The 17,198-nt window shown below is 37.3% G+C and overlaps 1 protein-coding gene across 4 annotated transcripts in view; it reads left to right on the forward strand.

Annotated features, from left to right (window-relative positions):
• Window positions 1-6,601: 6,601 nt before the first annotated feature.
• Window positions 6,602-17,198, forward strand: part of bru3 (bruno 3) — a 379,483-nt gene continuing 368,886 nt past the window's right edge. For all 4 annotated transcript variants that reach the window (XM_069055413.1, XM_069055418.1, XM_069055409.1 and 1 more), the window contains exon 1: window positions 6,602-6,900. The gene's annotated coding sequence lies outside the window, so the exon portion shown is untranslated. The remainder of the gene's footprint in view (window positions 6,901-17,198) is intronic.

Raw genomic sequence — 17,198 nt, forward strand, 5'->3', positions numbered from 1 at the left:
TTTTGTTGTGAAAAACTGTATTCGTGAGTTCCCTGCTGGGCTAATTTTGTAGAAGTTATTGTTTCAGTGATTTTAACAGTTATAAAAAATAGTGATGCAGATAGATAATGCTCTACAGTTTACGTTAATCTAACCTCATTTTTACTCTTGTCATGTTTTTGTCATTTTGATTTATTTACTCGTACGGTTGGGGTCCTCGCCTTCGCCTCGTACGCCCAACTTCCGTACTCGTGATTAAATGCACCACTTTGCTCATTTGTATTGAAAATAGCTATTTTCGTAATATTTTATATTTCATTTTTAACTTTAATTATTTTAATTAATTATTTATTGTGCTTCCATTTAATTGAATTTTATTTATCCAGGAATTATTTGACAGCATTAACAGCCGCAACCCTAATGTGTCATTAATTAAATCCCCGATTTCCCCAGCGCCGACCAATCAATAAAACTGTTCGAATAATCGTAACAATCACTTTGCATGCGAAAGAATCGGCCTTAATTCATGTGGCTTAAAGGTTGCGTTTGTTTCGGTGGTGGCTTCGGGGCGAAGAAAGTTTCCTCTTTAAAAATTAATTAAGGTTTTGATTGAAGGCTCCGCCGACCGCCGTGCTCACCTCGGAATCGTTAACTTCTGGACCGGGAATGACCGCAGTGTCCTTGTTAGTTTGACCAGGAATCGGGAGAGAGTTTCCAGTTGTTAACTCGGTTAACTTTCTCAGTTTCTCTTCCTACAATAATTTAGAAGAGGTCCTCATTAAGAGCTTCGCGCACTTCTTTACTTTACAACTCAAGTTACACAACCATCTAAAGTTTCAACGCACACTTTTCGACAATGAGGACATTTAACACTCTGCCGATAGCTCCGTTAAGCTTACAAGCAGGGTCGTAACTAAATACGACGCAATTTTCAAACTCGCTTCGGTATTTTCTTATTTTATCTATAAAGACCCAACGCTAGGGATAACGCAGGAAAAAAATGCTTTAATTAAGAGGAAAGGGTGAAGAATATTTGTCAGTGTCACTTTAGGAAGTATTTAATCGATGAATTAATGAGCAAGTCTTGAAGGAGTAGCCGTTTTGTGTTGGACCTCGTTTGCATGCTAGGTTTTTCTTTGGATTTTTCCACATTTTCTATGCATGCTCTCCATGCAGAAACTTTCCGCTCTAAATTTAAAGCAACTACATTACACCAATAGAAATTTATAGGGAAGTTCCTTACATTTATAGTCCTGACATACCAAAGCATTTCTCTTTATTCGCTTTTATTTTGTCAATTTTTATCTTAAAATCGAAAAAATTGTTAGTTTTTCCAGTCACGTATATTTACGTTGATGTTATCGTTTTAGTTTATAAAGTAAATAAACTGACATGTTAACTGATCGACGATGTCAAGTTATTGATTGAAATTTAGAAACAGTTGTTTTAGTCACTTTTTGATGTTATGATGTATAACATGAAACAACAATAAACGCATAAATCGAATAATAATCGCCATACATTAATAAAACTTGTGAATTTATGCCACATGGTGTATTTATTTAAATATTTATTGTGGCCTAAAATTTGTTGTTCAGCACAGCTAAATAAATAATGCAGATCCTTACTATAAATTAACAATTTCAGTGAATGTGTTTGTATTCAGTGAAGAGTTAAACATTATTCAATATTAGTTTGCGAAATGCCATGCCATCGAAAATTTAAAAAAATCGATTTGCTATTACAATATGTGTTACTTCAGAAATGGAGAAAGACCTGAGAACGGCGACACCTCGAGTTTTTGAGGAATTTCAACAAAAGTTTCTGGATTTCAAGTCTACAAATGCGTAAACATGTTTTAGTAAACAGGTAGTGTTCTGTGCAAAAAAAGCAGTGGTCGACCGACAAAAAGAACAGTTGAAAATATTGAAGAGGTTGAACAAGGATTGCAGAGACCCCAAATAAATCCATCCGGAGATTATCCAAGAAACTCACCTATCATTTGGTACTGTTCAGCTTATCCTTAAAAAAGATTTGCACTTTTTTCCTTATCGTGCATGAAATTAAACCCCTTGACAATAAGAGCCCCCACAACATAATTGAATATTGATCGTTGAATCGATTTATAAACAAGCGGCGTGCGTGAATAAAGGCACGGGAGTTTTAAATCTCTCGACAGGTCACACATAATGCACACCTTTATGAAAATCAAGATTTCAACTGAAATTTTTGATCAGAGCCTACTCTATTTTTTTTTACAGTTGTAAAATGTAAATAGAAATATTTGTATGATCGTGGTATTAGATGATGTAAATCCTCAGGTGTCGTCCTTTTACCTGGCACTCCATAATCGTGCACTTTGTACGTCAGCAGTGTTAACGGGAAAGGCAGTAGTGGTGGTGGAAACGCAGGCTTTTCCATCAAGCAGCGCTGCCGGGAATTACGCGTAGAGTATGAGTCAGCTGTACAAGGGGTCCTACCCTACACCTCTTTATTGGGTAAGGGTGGCTGAGGATTGGCTATGCCTACGATGCAACTGCACAAAGACCTAGGGGACACGCCACTGGCCGACAGTGTTGGTTTAGTGTTGTGAAGGTGAAGTCCTCTTGTGGTCGTTAGGTTAGGACATCAATTTCTGTGCAATATTTACCCCCGCTTGAATCAATCCTGCAACAACACGCGCTTTCAGCTTCAGCACGAAACTCTAGACTTAGCGAAACGGAAAAGACTGTGCACCACCAATTGATTGTGTTCAATACTTCGAGGTTAAGTTATAACATTAGATCTAGTGACAGTTTATGTAGTTTGTAAGTGATTTCGATAAGTTATTAGCTCGATAAAACCGTTTGTGGGTGTATTTTTGTGAAGGCTGAATTAAGTGGACCGAGAGGAAAAATACAGTCTGGCGTTGCGTATTTGTCTGGTCGGCTGATCGATAGCGGGAGTGCGTGTGAGGGGTTGAAGGGTGTAGAATGCTTATCCCGACCTCGCCGACAATGCACTCTGGAAGCGGAGCACAACCCGGTGCCAACCGCGATGTTATCAAACTCTTCGTCGGACAGATACCAAGACACCTGGAGGAGGACGATCTCAGACCGATGTTCGAGGAGTTCGGAAAAATTTACGAGTTCACGGTCCTCAAGGATAAATACACCGGCATGCATAAAGGTATGCAGGATGTGTCATCTTCTCTTGCGCTAGATAGAAATCGAACCGCGCTAGGCGGGGGATGATGCGCGGATGCTGGGGATGAGTCATCCTAGGCTCGATGTTTGAGAGGGAAACTAAATTATTTATTTCGTGGGAGGTCAAAAATTTTAGCAAACACGTTGTTGGCTCATTGTACTAAATTTTAATTGCATTTTAGCAAGTCTATTGTCTAACGGTTTTTATTGTGGAGAAATATTTTATTTGAATTTTTACAGATCTCAGTAAGGTGCTCAGCTAACACTTTCGAGCCTAATAACTCAGTTATTTTCCAGTGGATTTTTGTGAAATTTAAAATGCAGACATCTTAAACGGTGAAAAATAAAATCCCATTAATGCAATCACCCAAGTCTTAAAAACGTAATTTTTACATGCCTTTTTACAACGTGGAATCAATTAAGATTTACATAAAAAATTGATCATCAGTAAAAAATGCTGTAGGGAAAAAACTCGTCCTTGAAAGACGTCTGGTTTGCAAGAAAAAAGCAAAAAACTGTGTTAAACGTGGCTGCAAATGCAAAAACGTAGACGCGTATGAAACAAACGCGCAATTTTGCAGAATTTTGGTCATCCCTTTTCACAGAAGCGCGGGTGACATATTTGACGTTTGTCTTGCTAACCTCACAAACACTTACAAAGTTAAAGACAACATTTGGACGTAATTTATTATACTGGATGCTTTAATTCTTCCATAAAGGACTAAAACACGATCGGGATATTTTAGCAAGGTAATTTAGTTCACGTACGCTTCCTGTGTCTTCAAATAAATTGACGACTCTCTTAACCTTACATTTTGTAAAGCTTACATTTGGATAGTGTTCCACGAGAAAACGAACTGTGTTATTGAAGTTCTTACGACACTCTCCATAGGCAAATTTTTTTTCCTTTTTCAACAATATTGAAATTTCTGCCGCTGTAGTCTATTTTTAGAGTATTTTCAATAAATTTTCACAATTTGACGTTTCTAATAAAGCGCGCCCAATTTTGACAGACTTTAAAGAGTGTACAAAATGTTGCTTGGCAATTAATCATCCATTGTTTCAAAAGGTAACTGCTCAAATACCTTCAAATTTTACATTAAATTTTTAACGACAAAATCTAATCTTTTCGTTGAACCAGACAAGTGATTTACTTAATTGTTTATGTAGACCCCTATTTTTTAATGTTTAACAACCTAATAATAATCGCGCATAATTTTCGCTAAAGGAAACATGTGTTAAAATTACATCTTTTAACTTGAGGTAATTTTATTATTACTAATTGAACCTTCACGGCCTAAAATATCTGCATTTTAAATTTCATAAAAATCCGTTGGCAAATAACCGAGATATTAGGCTCGAAAGTCTTAGCTGAGTTCTATACTTGCCGCGGCGAACCACTGGAGTGATCACGTGATACTTCATAGCGGCGTCAAGAAAAGCCTGACACTATCTCGCGCTCGCCAAATGTTAGTTTTGTGCGGGAAATTTCAAAAAAGCTTCTGGGGGTTGTTCTATAAAAAAATTAATTATGTAACCAAAATATTCGCAAGGTATTCAGTATGATAATTACACTTCCAGGAACATGTTATTTTAGAGACCCAAATTTGCGTAGGGATTTATACGCTCCGCAGCAACCCACATAAAAAAGGCCGAGTTATTGGGGAGTTTGGGAAGAATTATAGCAAATTAAAACCCGCTGTACTATTTTCTTTTTCAAAACGAACGTAACAACTGTTATCATTCGATTTAAACAAGCTATTCTGGCACCCTTTAAACCGATAAAACGGCTGAGCGTCGGTGCTATAACTGCCAAAATATCAGTAGCTCCCAATTCGGTGAATGTTTGATCTTAAATTTATACCCGTGGTTTCATTTTATGAGGGTACCTGCGGGATAATTGTCGAATAACAGAAGGGCAAAATTGAGAGGATCCGAACTGAAGGGAAAAGAAAAATATAGAAATGCGCAAAAAAATGTGTGTTTCGGGTTTTAGGTAAGCAACGAAATAATTGATGAAGGTTTTGGGTAATCCCTCGTGAAAATTTAACCCGACACACTTATAAGAATTTATTAGTTGGGCGTTAGCTTACAAGAAACCTAATCTGCGGATTATTCCTTATCTTAATAATTTCATGTTGTTTGTTTATGGTGGGATGTTTATTGTTGAGGGCATATAGCGAAAACTGTGCGAATTCATTATAAAAGACATAAAGCATTTAAGATAATAGCTTTTGATGTTGGGAACGGGCATATTAAAATCACATGTGCTATTTAGAAACGGGTTATGCAAATGACGCAGGCTTGGGTTCTATGTTAGGAGGGTGAGTTGCGAGTGTGTTCAAAAGAAAGGGTAGATTTTCGACTGCTCCATGTTGCCACTGACGCATCCCCCACGAGATACTACGCCAGCTCCGATGCAATTAAGAAGATGCTTCCCTTATATGCTCTACACAGGATACAATTTAATCGTGCCTATGTAACAGCCACTGCTGGGAATTTTATTCAGCTAATATTAGCCAGTTACTTTCGGACGTTGTTACAGATAATTTATCACCAAAATTGTAATGTTTCGCCGCCGTAATAATTCATTACTTCACTGTGGCGTTGTCAACTGATGCCACAAATCACGGTAGGGATTATAATCACGTTTTATTAAAAGAATACCAATTTTTATGGAGAATTATTGCGATTATCGCCGGCGATGGCCGGCGCGGCGGCGTATTAGACATTTATTCATCACTTTCGCTGTTGTATTAGATTAGACATTTCTTCACCACGCTGTTGCTATCGACTATATGTTCAATTTCTTATTACATATAAGCACCAGAAATAAATGATGCAACAATTTAACTGTCAAATAATTGTTTTCAGTTGGTTTACTCGGTTTTGTCGGTTTCGTTGTTAACTTACTAAACAGACCAACAGATGGCGCCACGGTCCATGGTCAGAAAAGTGCGTCCGGAAAAGTGCGTACGAAAAAGTTCGTCCGGAAAAGAGTTATTTCTTGTCCGCATGGGAGTACTTACGTAAAATTAACGTTTTCGTGAAAGGTGTCTATTTTACGTTCTAATCGTAGTAAAAAACCGCAGATACATTTGTGACATTGTTGAAGTGTGAAAGGGATGATAATTTTTGATCGTTTTCACTCGTCCAGAGTTGAAAAGAAAATCTGCGATAAAGGCATCGGAAGCAGCAAAAGCACCCTCATCCCCGTCGCCTGTAATAACAATGTAAAATTCTCAGTCTGCGAAGTTGATTTATGAAGTCGGGATATCCAGGTGTGTGCGCCGTGTGTGGGTGCATGCATCCCCGTGTCGCGGCGCCTGCGCGGGGCGCTTGCGTCGCGGTGGTGAGCACCCTCGTGGCCGAACAGCGCCGCCCGTGCTCGATAGTAGACGCCGCTCACATCTGACGTCAGCTACGTTCAGTTCAGTGTGTTGGCATGAAGCGGTGAAGAGTGACCTAACTGACCCGCGAACCGCACGCGCGCACGTCTCACAAACAGTGCCTAAGACCAAGCCGGACCGAAGCTCCGAAGCCGCGAACACGTGATCCGGACATAACCTCCGGGTGACCACCTGCTGTGGATGTTGCAGGATCCATGTGTGTCGCAAGTCAAGCAGGACGGGTTGTAGGCTCGATCGATGCTGTCTGAGTCGGCTGGAGCAGGAAGCTCGTCACTAGTTTGGCCGCAAGCCCGCGGGCTTCCAGGCCGCCAAAGCTCGCACAACAGGTAAGGAAGAGGCGCGAGTGGACTTGTGATAGTGATCAGTGCCGGCTCTCGACGAGGCGACGGTGAAGGTTTCCTATCGAGGTCTGAACCTTTAGCATTTTCTCTTAACACCATCGCGGAGGACCAACCAAAAAAGAGGAACTGCAGCTTACCCTAATTCGTCCACGGCCACATTTCATTGATTCCAACTCCTTCGACTAGCGCAAATAAATCAAGAGTTTTTCCGCGAAAAGCGTCTACGCATCTTTATGTAGGTCAGTGATCTCTTGCTTTCTCCACGTGGTAATCCAATAACTTCTCATTTTCTGGTTTGTAAAGAGATTCCGTTTCTGGTGGTTCAATTTAGTGACAATCTTTTTCGTGTGTGTTTGGGATTTCGATGTTTGCAGCACTTTTGCTAAATCGAAAACGTCCGCTTGATTTTAATAATATAGCACGGAATCAAAAAAGATGCTGTATAAAAACGGAGATGGAGGAATTTGGGGGATAGTTGAATCATTTATACGATGTGTTGTCAAAAATGGCCGATATTCACATAAGGAATATCATTTTTCGTTTAGTAGAAGAAGAAAACATATCTGCCGCTTAAAATACTATTTACTTTTGTTCAGTTAAAATAATTAAATTAACATCGAGATGGTGAAGTTTTTCAAAAATCAACAGGTGGCGTGAAGGTTTTCTTTGGAAAATGCTTCGGGAAACTATTCTTCAAGTTCTTTCATAAAAGCTGCATACTCTTAATTTTATTATAAATACCTAAATTTTTGGAATACTTATTAAGTTTAATTGCTTTATCCAACACCTGTTTATTATGAAGTCATAATAATGCCGATTTTGAATATATTATGAGGTCTATAAAACACTAGTGACTTATGAACCCATTATAATTAATGAGTTTAGAGAGAATTGAACAGTTTATTGAACATCAAAAAGAATAAGAAGTATTACAGAAGGAGGTTTTGGATAAAACTATGTATTACACTCGTGCCTTAATAGCAAATAAGTCACTTGTGTAATACATAGTTGTAATATATTTACGTGGAAGTTTCAAATTTAAATTTCAATAATTGCAGAATCATTATGTGATAATTTGTTGATACAAAGTGATTTTACCTTTTATGCTTTGCAGTATGTAAAATTGTTTTTTCTCCTATTGTATAATACTGTAATTATTATTTATTACGGCTCGTTGAATAACAATTTCAACTGCAAATATCATGGCAACTAGTTTATGAAATCCAATTGCAAATTTTAATGCAACGGTATGAAGAATACAAAGTAATCATTTTAAAACGTCAGTTTCAGTTTCTCTAATAATGAAACTTATTTACCAATTTCTCTTTGTAATCGTAAAAAAATTATAGTACATATTCTATTCGCGGATAATGCCTATTACTCGCTCGGATGAATTATGCCACTCGTCTACGCCTCGTGACACAAAGTCGTCCTCACGAGCAATAGCGATCATTATTATACTATTTTTATTACACAACTAACAAGTTAGTTATTATGTTATTTACTTTATATATTATTTATTGTTGTGTTGTATTTGTTTTATGCTAAATGCTAAAATATATTTTATTAATTTTTTTTGGTTTTATTTTTGATGTAGCTTCAATTCCCTAACATATTTTCTGGTGAGTAGGTTTTTGCTATCTCCTATTACATTACATATTACCCTGAAAGATTGTCAAAAAGCGAATATTAATATTTTTAAATTAAATCCCTACTCCTGGAGCGCAAAATTAGAAGAATGAGTAAAAAAAAATCTACTCTAGAAAAGTCAATCAATTAAATGTACACTATTTTATATTTGCTAAAAAATACCAAATCCAAAGGGTATTTTTTTGTACACTGAACCAGAATTCTTATCTGTAATATGTCAAGGAAGTATTTCAACCTAAGGGTCGGCGTTTACTGAAAAATATGTCTGCATTGTATTGCTTTTACTTTTCTGTTATTATTCATTCTTCTTATATGACCTAGCCATGGTAGTTGCCTTCTTTCCACTGCTTTTAGCTATCCAATAAGTTTAATAACCAATAATTTGAGACATCGAAGACCGTCGTAACTTTCAAAAACAGATAAGCAACAACAGCAAAGTGCGATTTACCGTTTTCTCAATTTGCTTGTAGATCGTAAAATTTTATTGCATATTATGAGCGATTAACGGGGACAATGCAAATATACAAAATGTACAATACAACCCGGCTCAGAATGTTACCTGCTAGTGGTAAATTAGGAATTATAAGCCGCGCAAGATCTTTAACTTGAAGTACCATAAAATTTTATGACCTACAACCAAATTGAGAAAACAGTATTCGGTTCGTCCGATGCGTACGAAGCGAGTTAGTGGGCGCCCACCTTAACAGTCCATTTAGTTCGGGACACAAAGCATTTCAGTGCGTCCCAAGTAAATTATAGTTTACAATAAGTTTGCGGTAAGATGTAGCTACAAATTTTCACATTCCACTTGATAAAATGGGCGCTTCCGTTTATTATAATTTACAATCTGAAATTATTTTGGTCGGGAGTGAAATAGAGGGCACGCAGATGCCCAGAAGGGTGGAAACATTAATACGAACAGTCATCATTTATACGCAGACAAAGCGGTTCGTTTATTCTAGGACGAAATAAATTGTAGTGTGACGGTAAAATGTAATTATATACGACATTTTGATAAGAGTTGCCAAATATTTTGTCGGTCGGGCGCAAAACCAGACTCGCGCTATTGTCGTTTTTCGGTCCGGTCGTTACCGTGACAGAGGGGTGGAAGCTCCTGCAGATCACCAAAAACGAGAACATAATTTTTTACATTTAAGTATTTGTATTAATCTTGTGCAAATTGCAGAACAATAAATATGTAACAGATAATAAAATGAAGTTCAATTTAATAATCAGGGAGAATGGATTCCTCATTTAGAAAATGAGATACCAGATAGTAATAATCCACATCATATTCATATTAGCCTTGAAATTTTAATAAGAAATATTAATAGTTCACATAATTGGAAATCCCCTGGAGGTGACCAAATTCATAACTTTTGGTTAAAAAAATTTACTTGTATTCATAAATGCTTACTTGATCACTTTAACGGATTTATTAGGGAACCTAACACATTTCCTGAGTTTTTAGCCCATGGTATAACATATCTGAAAACAAAAGATTGCGATGCTAAAAATCCATCAAAATATAGGCCAATCACATGTCTGCCTACAATTTATAAAATTATGACATCTTGCATTAAAGTGATAATTTATGACCATTGTCAAAAATTAAATATACTTAATGAAGAACAAAAAGGTTGTGTTAAAGAGTGTTTTGGTTGTAAAGAACAACCCATAAAAGATACAATAATAATGGAACAAGCTCGAAAAAATAATAGAAATATTTATACCGCATTCATAGACTACAAAAAAGCCTATGATTCAGTACCACATTCATGGTTACTTAAAATTCTTAAAATTTATAAAATTAATTTGGATTTAATTAACTTTTTATCCCATGTTATGACATTTTGGAGAACTACTTTAAATTTATCAATAAACAATACTAAATTAAAATCCGAGTCTATTTAAATTAAAGGGGAATTTATCAAGGAGATTCTTTAAGTCCTTTATGGACTTAATCCTTTGACAAATCTATTAAATAGGACTGGATATGGTTTCAATATTAGACTTAATAATACCACACTATCCAAATTAAATCATCTTCTTTATATGGATGACATAAAACTTTATGCATCTAAAAAGAATCACATTTTATCTTTATTAACAATAACTGAAAATTTCTCAAATGATATTTGGATGAGTTTTGATATTGATGAGTGTAAAACGCAATCAATATGTCGTGGTCATTACGAAAATTTAAAATATATAACTCAAGAAGGAGAAATCATTAAAAATTTAAATAAAGGAGAATTTTATAAATATTTAGGTATTAATCAATCAAATCATATTCAACACTCAATTATAAAAGAAAATTTAGAAAAGCAATTTTATTTAAGAATTAAATCTCTTTTAAAATCAAAATTAAACGGTAATAATTTAATTAAAGCAGTTAATACATATGCTGTTCCATTGCTGACCTATTCTTTTGGTGTTATAAAATGGTCCAAAACTAATTTACAGAATATAAACATTAAAACCAGAGTTCTATTTACCAAATTTTGTAAACATCACCCCAAATCTGCTATTGAAAGATTTAATTTACCACGCGAAAACGGTGGTAGAGGTTTTTCAAATCTAGAAATACTGCAACACAATCAAATTGCTTCACTAAAAAATTATTTTCTCAATAGAGCTCGTGATAACACCTTTTTTAATACTTTCGTTTCAGCCGATAAAGGTTACACACCTTTAAATTTAAGTGATAATATAATTTCAGATATTGTTGAGCCAAATATACCTAACACTATAGCAAATATAAAACAGAAGTCTTTACATGGGAGATACTTTAAAGAACTGAAACAACCAGAAATGAATATTCAGGCTTCTCATGCATGGCTTCAGAAATCAAATATTCACCCTGAGACGGAGGGTTTTATATTTGCAATACAAGATCGTGTTATAAATACAAGAAATTATAAACAACACATATGCGGTTTGCAATCGATTATTGATAAATGTAGGATTTGCGGAACTGAAGGGGAAACAATTGAACACATCATTTCTTCTTGCACCGTTTTGGCTCAAAGCGAATATAAGAAACGTCATGATATATTCGCTAAAATTATACACATGAATTTAGCTGTTAAATTCAATTTATTAAAAAATACACAACCACATTATAGTTATACAACAGAAAGTTGTTTGGAAAATGACAATTACAAATTATATTTTGATCGAACAGTTTTAACTGACATTCATATTAAGCATAACAGACCAGACATTATTATTTTAAATAAACAACAAAAGCAAGCATATCTTTTAGATATCGCTGTTCCAAATTCACATAATATGACACATATAACACAAAAATTAATAAATATTTAGAACTCTCCGTTGCTATGAGAAATCTTTGGTTTTAGAAAAAAAATCGATTTTACCACTTATAATTTCAGCAACGGGAATAGTACCGCAATCTCTTTTTACAAATTTAAAAATTCTGGATTTAGGTAACAAATTGGTAGTTGAAATTCAAAAAGGTATATTATTATACTCATGTCATATCGTCAGGAAGTTCCTTAACATTGACACAGAACATAATAAAACAGAACAAAGTCAAAATGTGGAGGCGAGACGCCGGCAATTATGTTGATTAGCACTGCACTATTACTTGATAGTAATATCCGTAATAGTGTACGTACTCCGGCAAAATTGCCGTGCCGCCGGGTGGTGGAGGGAAATATAAACGTGTCTGTCTCCCTAAATCATTTTTTTTATTTTGAATTATAACACTCAACGGAGAATATCTATAAATATAAAAAATAATTCTGGATTTGTTGCCAACTTTTTTCCACATAGAAAGGATTTCAGTTCGATTCTCATTTCCATTGTTAGGCAGGATCAAGGATATTTTCTTTTTCGGTCCAAACATTCAGCTCCTTTTGATTTAAGTTGATTGTTTAATGTCGCTTCGGTTTTGATTTTTGCGTTTTACTTTGGGATCGTTCTTCTGGTGGTCCCGCAGACGTTTAGCGGATCACGCGACTCGTTATTGTTATTCATTAGGCTTCAGGAGGCAACAATGGTGGCTCGTCGCAATTCAGGATTTCAAAGGAGAGAGAGAGCCCCGGTTTAATCGAAGAGACGCGGACCCGGAGGCGTTTCATCTTGAAACTGACAGATTTTCCCCACAAAAGCGGTCCATATTGCAGCATCCGAAAGATTCTGCGGTCATTTCTCAATTTCACCCAACTCCGGGATCCATTAATTAGCGACGTGTTACAAATAGATGTCGGCCGAATCGATAAAAAAAATCCCACGACGGTGTCTTTGTTTACATCACAAGCCCAGTTACTCGGTTCGGCGCCTTTTAAATACACCTATGTCTCTCTGGCCTCCAGTATCTGTACTCCACAGACGTAGTATTGTATTACAGTCAATCAATATCAGCTCGAGCTTTTGTCATCCGAAGCTTTTTGTCTCGCTGCCAAGTTGCATTAAATAGACTCCGGATTTAATAATGCTCTATATTTAAAACTATTGTGCACAGTTTCAAATACAAATTTTCCACTTCCTGCGACGCGATGCGTATTTTTATATTTTTTAATTAGTCCACGTAGGAAAGCAGAGCCAGTAAATAAAAGTGCTGAAAATGGAAAACAATGGCTAGTAAAAAATAATAAAAACCGGGGCGAGTATTATCCAGCCATCAGTTGCAGGCGTGCTTCGACCGGCCTGGCCTGAAACACACTCCTGATATGAACACAATGCCAATAACATCGGACCCTCTCTTTTAATGGAATATATGGAAATAACGCTCTGGACTGATGCTTAAGCTCGTATTGTTGCGCCAAATTCCCTATTTATTCGAACAACACCGAATTTCAATCAACTCCGCAACAATCTCACACTGTCCGGCTCGATCCTTCACACTTCGATTAAATAAAATTGTACTTGCTGAACACGATCGTTTCCATTTATTCTTCGTACGATATTTTAGAAAGGGTGTCTGACCCCACAGACTTCAATTTCAGCGTCAAAGGCCTATAGGGCAGATATCCTTTAAAAGTTAGATTGACTAATTATTAACAACCAACCGCATGCGGATATCATCCCATTAGCCTTTATTACAAACCCACTCAGCGTCCCTGTTTACGATCCACCCTCTTCCCGCTCCCATTGGGCAAAACAGAACGCGCCAAATAACCCAAGAACGAAAAGCACTTATATACCATAACGCGAGTTTACTGCAAACCCGGACTATTTCGAGATATGCACAGATCTTAACGAGTCCGGGAAAAGCGGGTTGTTGAAGGAACATTTCTCACCGTGTGCAGCATTGCATGTCTTGGTTAATTCGGTATTATGTTTCTATGTACCGAGCTTAGCTCTTAGTTCTGGACGGAGTTGCATAAGTTGTTGCATTCCCGTCGGGATTTCCGGTCTGCAGGATAATCCGGTTGGACTAATTTTGTTAATTGCCCATTGAAACGAAGTCGTAACACTCAATCAGTTCGGGAGGCGACGGCGGTGTGGATGAGAATTAAGAAACGGAACGAGTTTAGCTGGTTAAAGGGAGAAATTAAGGAAGTTACGACAAGACAAGGCGATATAAAATTCCAAAAAGTCCCAAAATGAGGAGCGGAATTGGTGCTTTGTTTTAGTTGATTTGGACTAAGTGGTTCCAGGGGTGATGCGGTCTTGAACATTTTCGGGGTAGCAGAATAACCTACCCGAAGAAAAAATTCAGCAAAATTGTAAACTGTCAACTATACGGATGTGTCGGGCGTTCAAATGAAATCCTGAGCGGGAACCGTCAATTGTTTTGCTTTTTTAAAGTGTAAATTAACAATTGTAATTAGAGCTAACCGAAAATTTACAAACAGAAAATCTTTCTGTTCTTTTTTCTTTCTTTGCACTGTTTTACACTGTTCCAAATAGTTTACTTTTTTCAACGCCTACTCAGCCCAGTTTTTCATTTGAACGCATGATATAATAACTAAAAAATATGTTCAATGATGGAACATTAATTTGTGAGTTTTCGCTCGATTATTCATAGAAAAGCGAGGTCTGTTTTGTGATGTTTATGATTGATCTCTTAATTAATTATTGATTGTAATTAGTAGGCCGGACCGATAGAGCTTTTATTAGTGTATTAGCACAGCACTCCTGACTGGAGAGGAGAAATAAATGTAGGTTAGGTACACACAATAATTATCTATGGGTCTAGTACTAACAGCATACGTTATAGATTAACTCGTCAATATTTTATAAAAGCAAATTACTTTGTAAAGGAGGTAACAAAGTCGTCAAATCCGATGGGGTTCTGCCGAGTCGATATTCTGAAGCCAGCATGTTTCGGGCGCAAGCTGTTATTGATAGAATTTCTGCTTCGACTAGGCTTAAAGACGAAAGTGTGCTACGAGTACGTGTTGATTATATAATAAATTATAATTATATTTAATGTAGTGGTCATGGCTCAGGGGCTAGATACTGGCTTATCACCCATACCGCCCGGGTTCGATTCCCGGTTAAAACATCAGGTTTTTTTCAAATCACTATCATGTTTTGGAGGAGATGTAAAGCTGTCGGTCCCGGCTACTTACTTAGTAGTGAGCAAAAACAATTTGTATTGGTTAGAGTGGAAGAAAGCGCGTACGCGATAGAGTCAATTTAAAGATTTATGGCAACATCCGAATCTATAGTTCCATTGTGCTGTAACTTACAATACCTGTAGTTGGGCAGTTTTCTTTTTATCGATTATCGTGAATTTATTGTCCGACTTATTTATCTATTTTGTAAAGTTTACTTCTTAATATTGATTGCCCGGCTATTGTTGTGCCTCTTGCATTTTTCTTGTACGTCGCGACAGTGTTTCACTTTCACAAGACCGGGATCGTCAGCGAATTCCGTGAATATTTCATCAGACCGGGCCATAGATAGCGATTTAATTAAAGCTGCACGAGGCCAGCGAGAAATCAAAGAATCCTCGTCCCCGTATCGCAGGTATCGGCCATTGAAAGTTTTTCCACGCGTACCTTTCTTCCACCAGATCCAATTTTTTTTCTCGGATAATCGCACGCCGTCTCCATCCGACTCCCATTGATTTTCCACCTCAACTCCTTTTCATGCAGGTGGGCATATTAGACGCAGAGCCGGCGCCGTCACGTTGGCCTTTTATGCCGTCTAATCCTTCCTCTCCGACGAAAGTGTGTCGCCCTTCCAGCGCGGTGATTAGAGGGTGCGATTTCGGTTGTACACGTTTTGCGAGTGAAAGAGTCGAAGTGAAACTTTGTCCGCGCGCGAGGGTGAAGCTGAGCTTGTGCTCTGATCAATACGTGCTGGCGGAGGAACCCTCTGGCGTCTTATTAAAGCGGACGGAGCGAGGAGAGCGATGATGATCTCGCCACCACGCGCTAGATTGGTTGCCGACGGAATGGTGCTCGTTATTACCTCAATGGAGGTTTGTGCATTTCCAGACTCGACCCGGACACCATGCGGATCGCAGACGAATCAATACGCAATTATAGGATCGTTTGGCATTCAGGAGGTCGCGGGGGGCACAGGTAGACGCCACCCCCGAATATTCACGTCGCGCCATCCTGAATACAAAAGTCGAATTTGCATCGGTGACGGCGGTTGCAATCCTGGAAGCTAGACGCTAATGGTCTTACGACCACCCTTACTTCTTTTCAGTGGTAGTAACTTTCCTCAAGAATGCGTACAGATGTACACCCAATTCTTTTAAATTGTCTGTTTATTGGACAAGATCATCCAATGAAATGCAAATTCATCATTCAGAGTAGAAGCTCTTTTTTTGTAGACCTCAACTGCGCCTCGCTCTTCAATCTCTGGGCTCAGCACAAAAAAAGACACTTCTACTCTTAATGATACAATATACTAATTTCAGTGGACGGAAGAAACTTTGTCAGTACCAATAGCAATAGCGTTTACAATCTAGAAGTTACTTTAAGATTTCCGTCGTAAGACATTTTTGTCGCTGTAAATCTTGTTTTTCTCTTAGGACAAAGATCGAGTAAGTTGTTTTAAGTTTGATGGAGCTTAAGACTGTGCAGACGGCTCGGGATAGCTTGAGTCTGACACAGATGCCAGCTATGATTAAAGTTTATTACCAACTGGAATAAAGGAAATATGGTTTTTACATCCTATCCTGAAGCTCTTAATTAAATGTTTATGGAACAAGCGACGGGTCCGCTTTGACAAGTTTTTGTAACAAGAACATTGTATTGTTGCCAGTCACATTACCATAGACGAGGAATTCTAATAGAATAATTACAACCCTCGGTAAAACCTTTTCAATTTTATTAAATGACAGGTGGGGCTTTGGAACAAAAGGCAATGCGAACGGCGATTGGCTCGAAGTGTCTTGCATTTCGTGGCCACATCATCTCATTTGAGTTTCGTTACGTTCGTGCAGAAACAATTAGTAAATGACGTCCGTACTGAAATAAACTCGGATTGCGTGCAGTGCGTGCCACGAAAGTGCAAGTTGTTCGATTAAAGGGGAGAAGTTAGTTCTATTAAATATTTAGTGCAACCCTTAAGCTACAACCAGAATAAATGAAACAAAGTGGGCTGTCATTGTGAAAATGACCTTTCTTGCTGTAATTGTGATTGCTTGTTTGTTTCATTTCGTTTGATTTGTTGTTTTTACTGCTTATAAGGTTTGT

This window comes from Tenebrio molitor, chromosome 8 (genome assembly GCF_963966145.1).
Source record: "Tenebrio molitor chromosome 8, icTenMoli1.1, whole genome shotgun sequence".
Taxonomy (NCBI): Eukaryota; Metazoa; Arthropoda; class Insecta; order Coleoptera; family Tenebrionidae; genus Tenebrio; species Tenebrio molitor.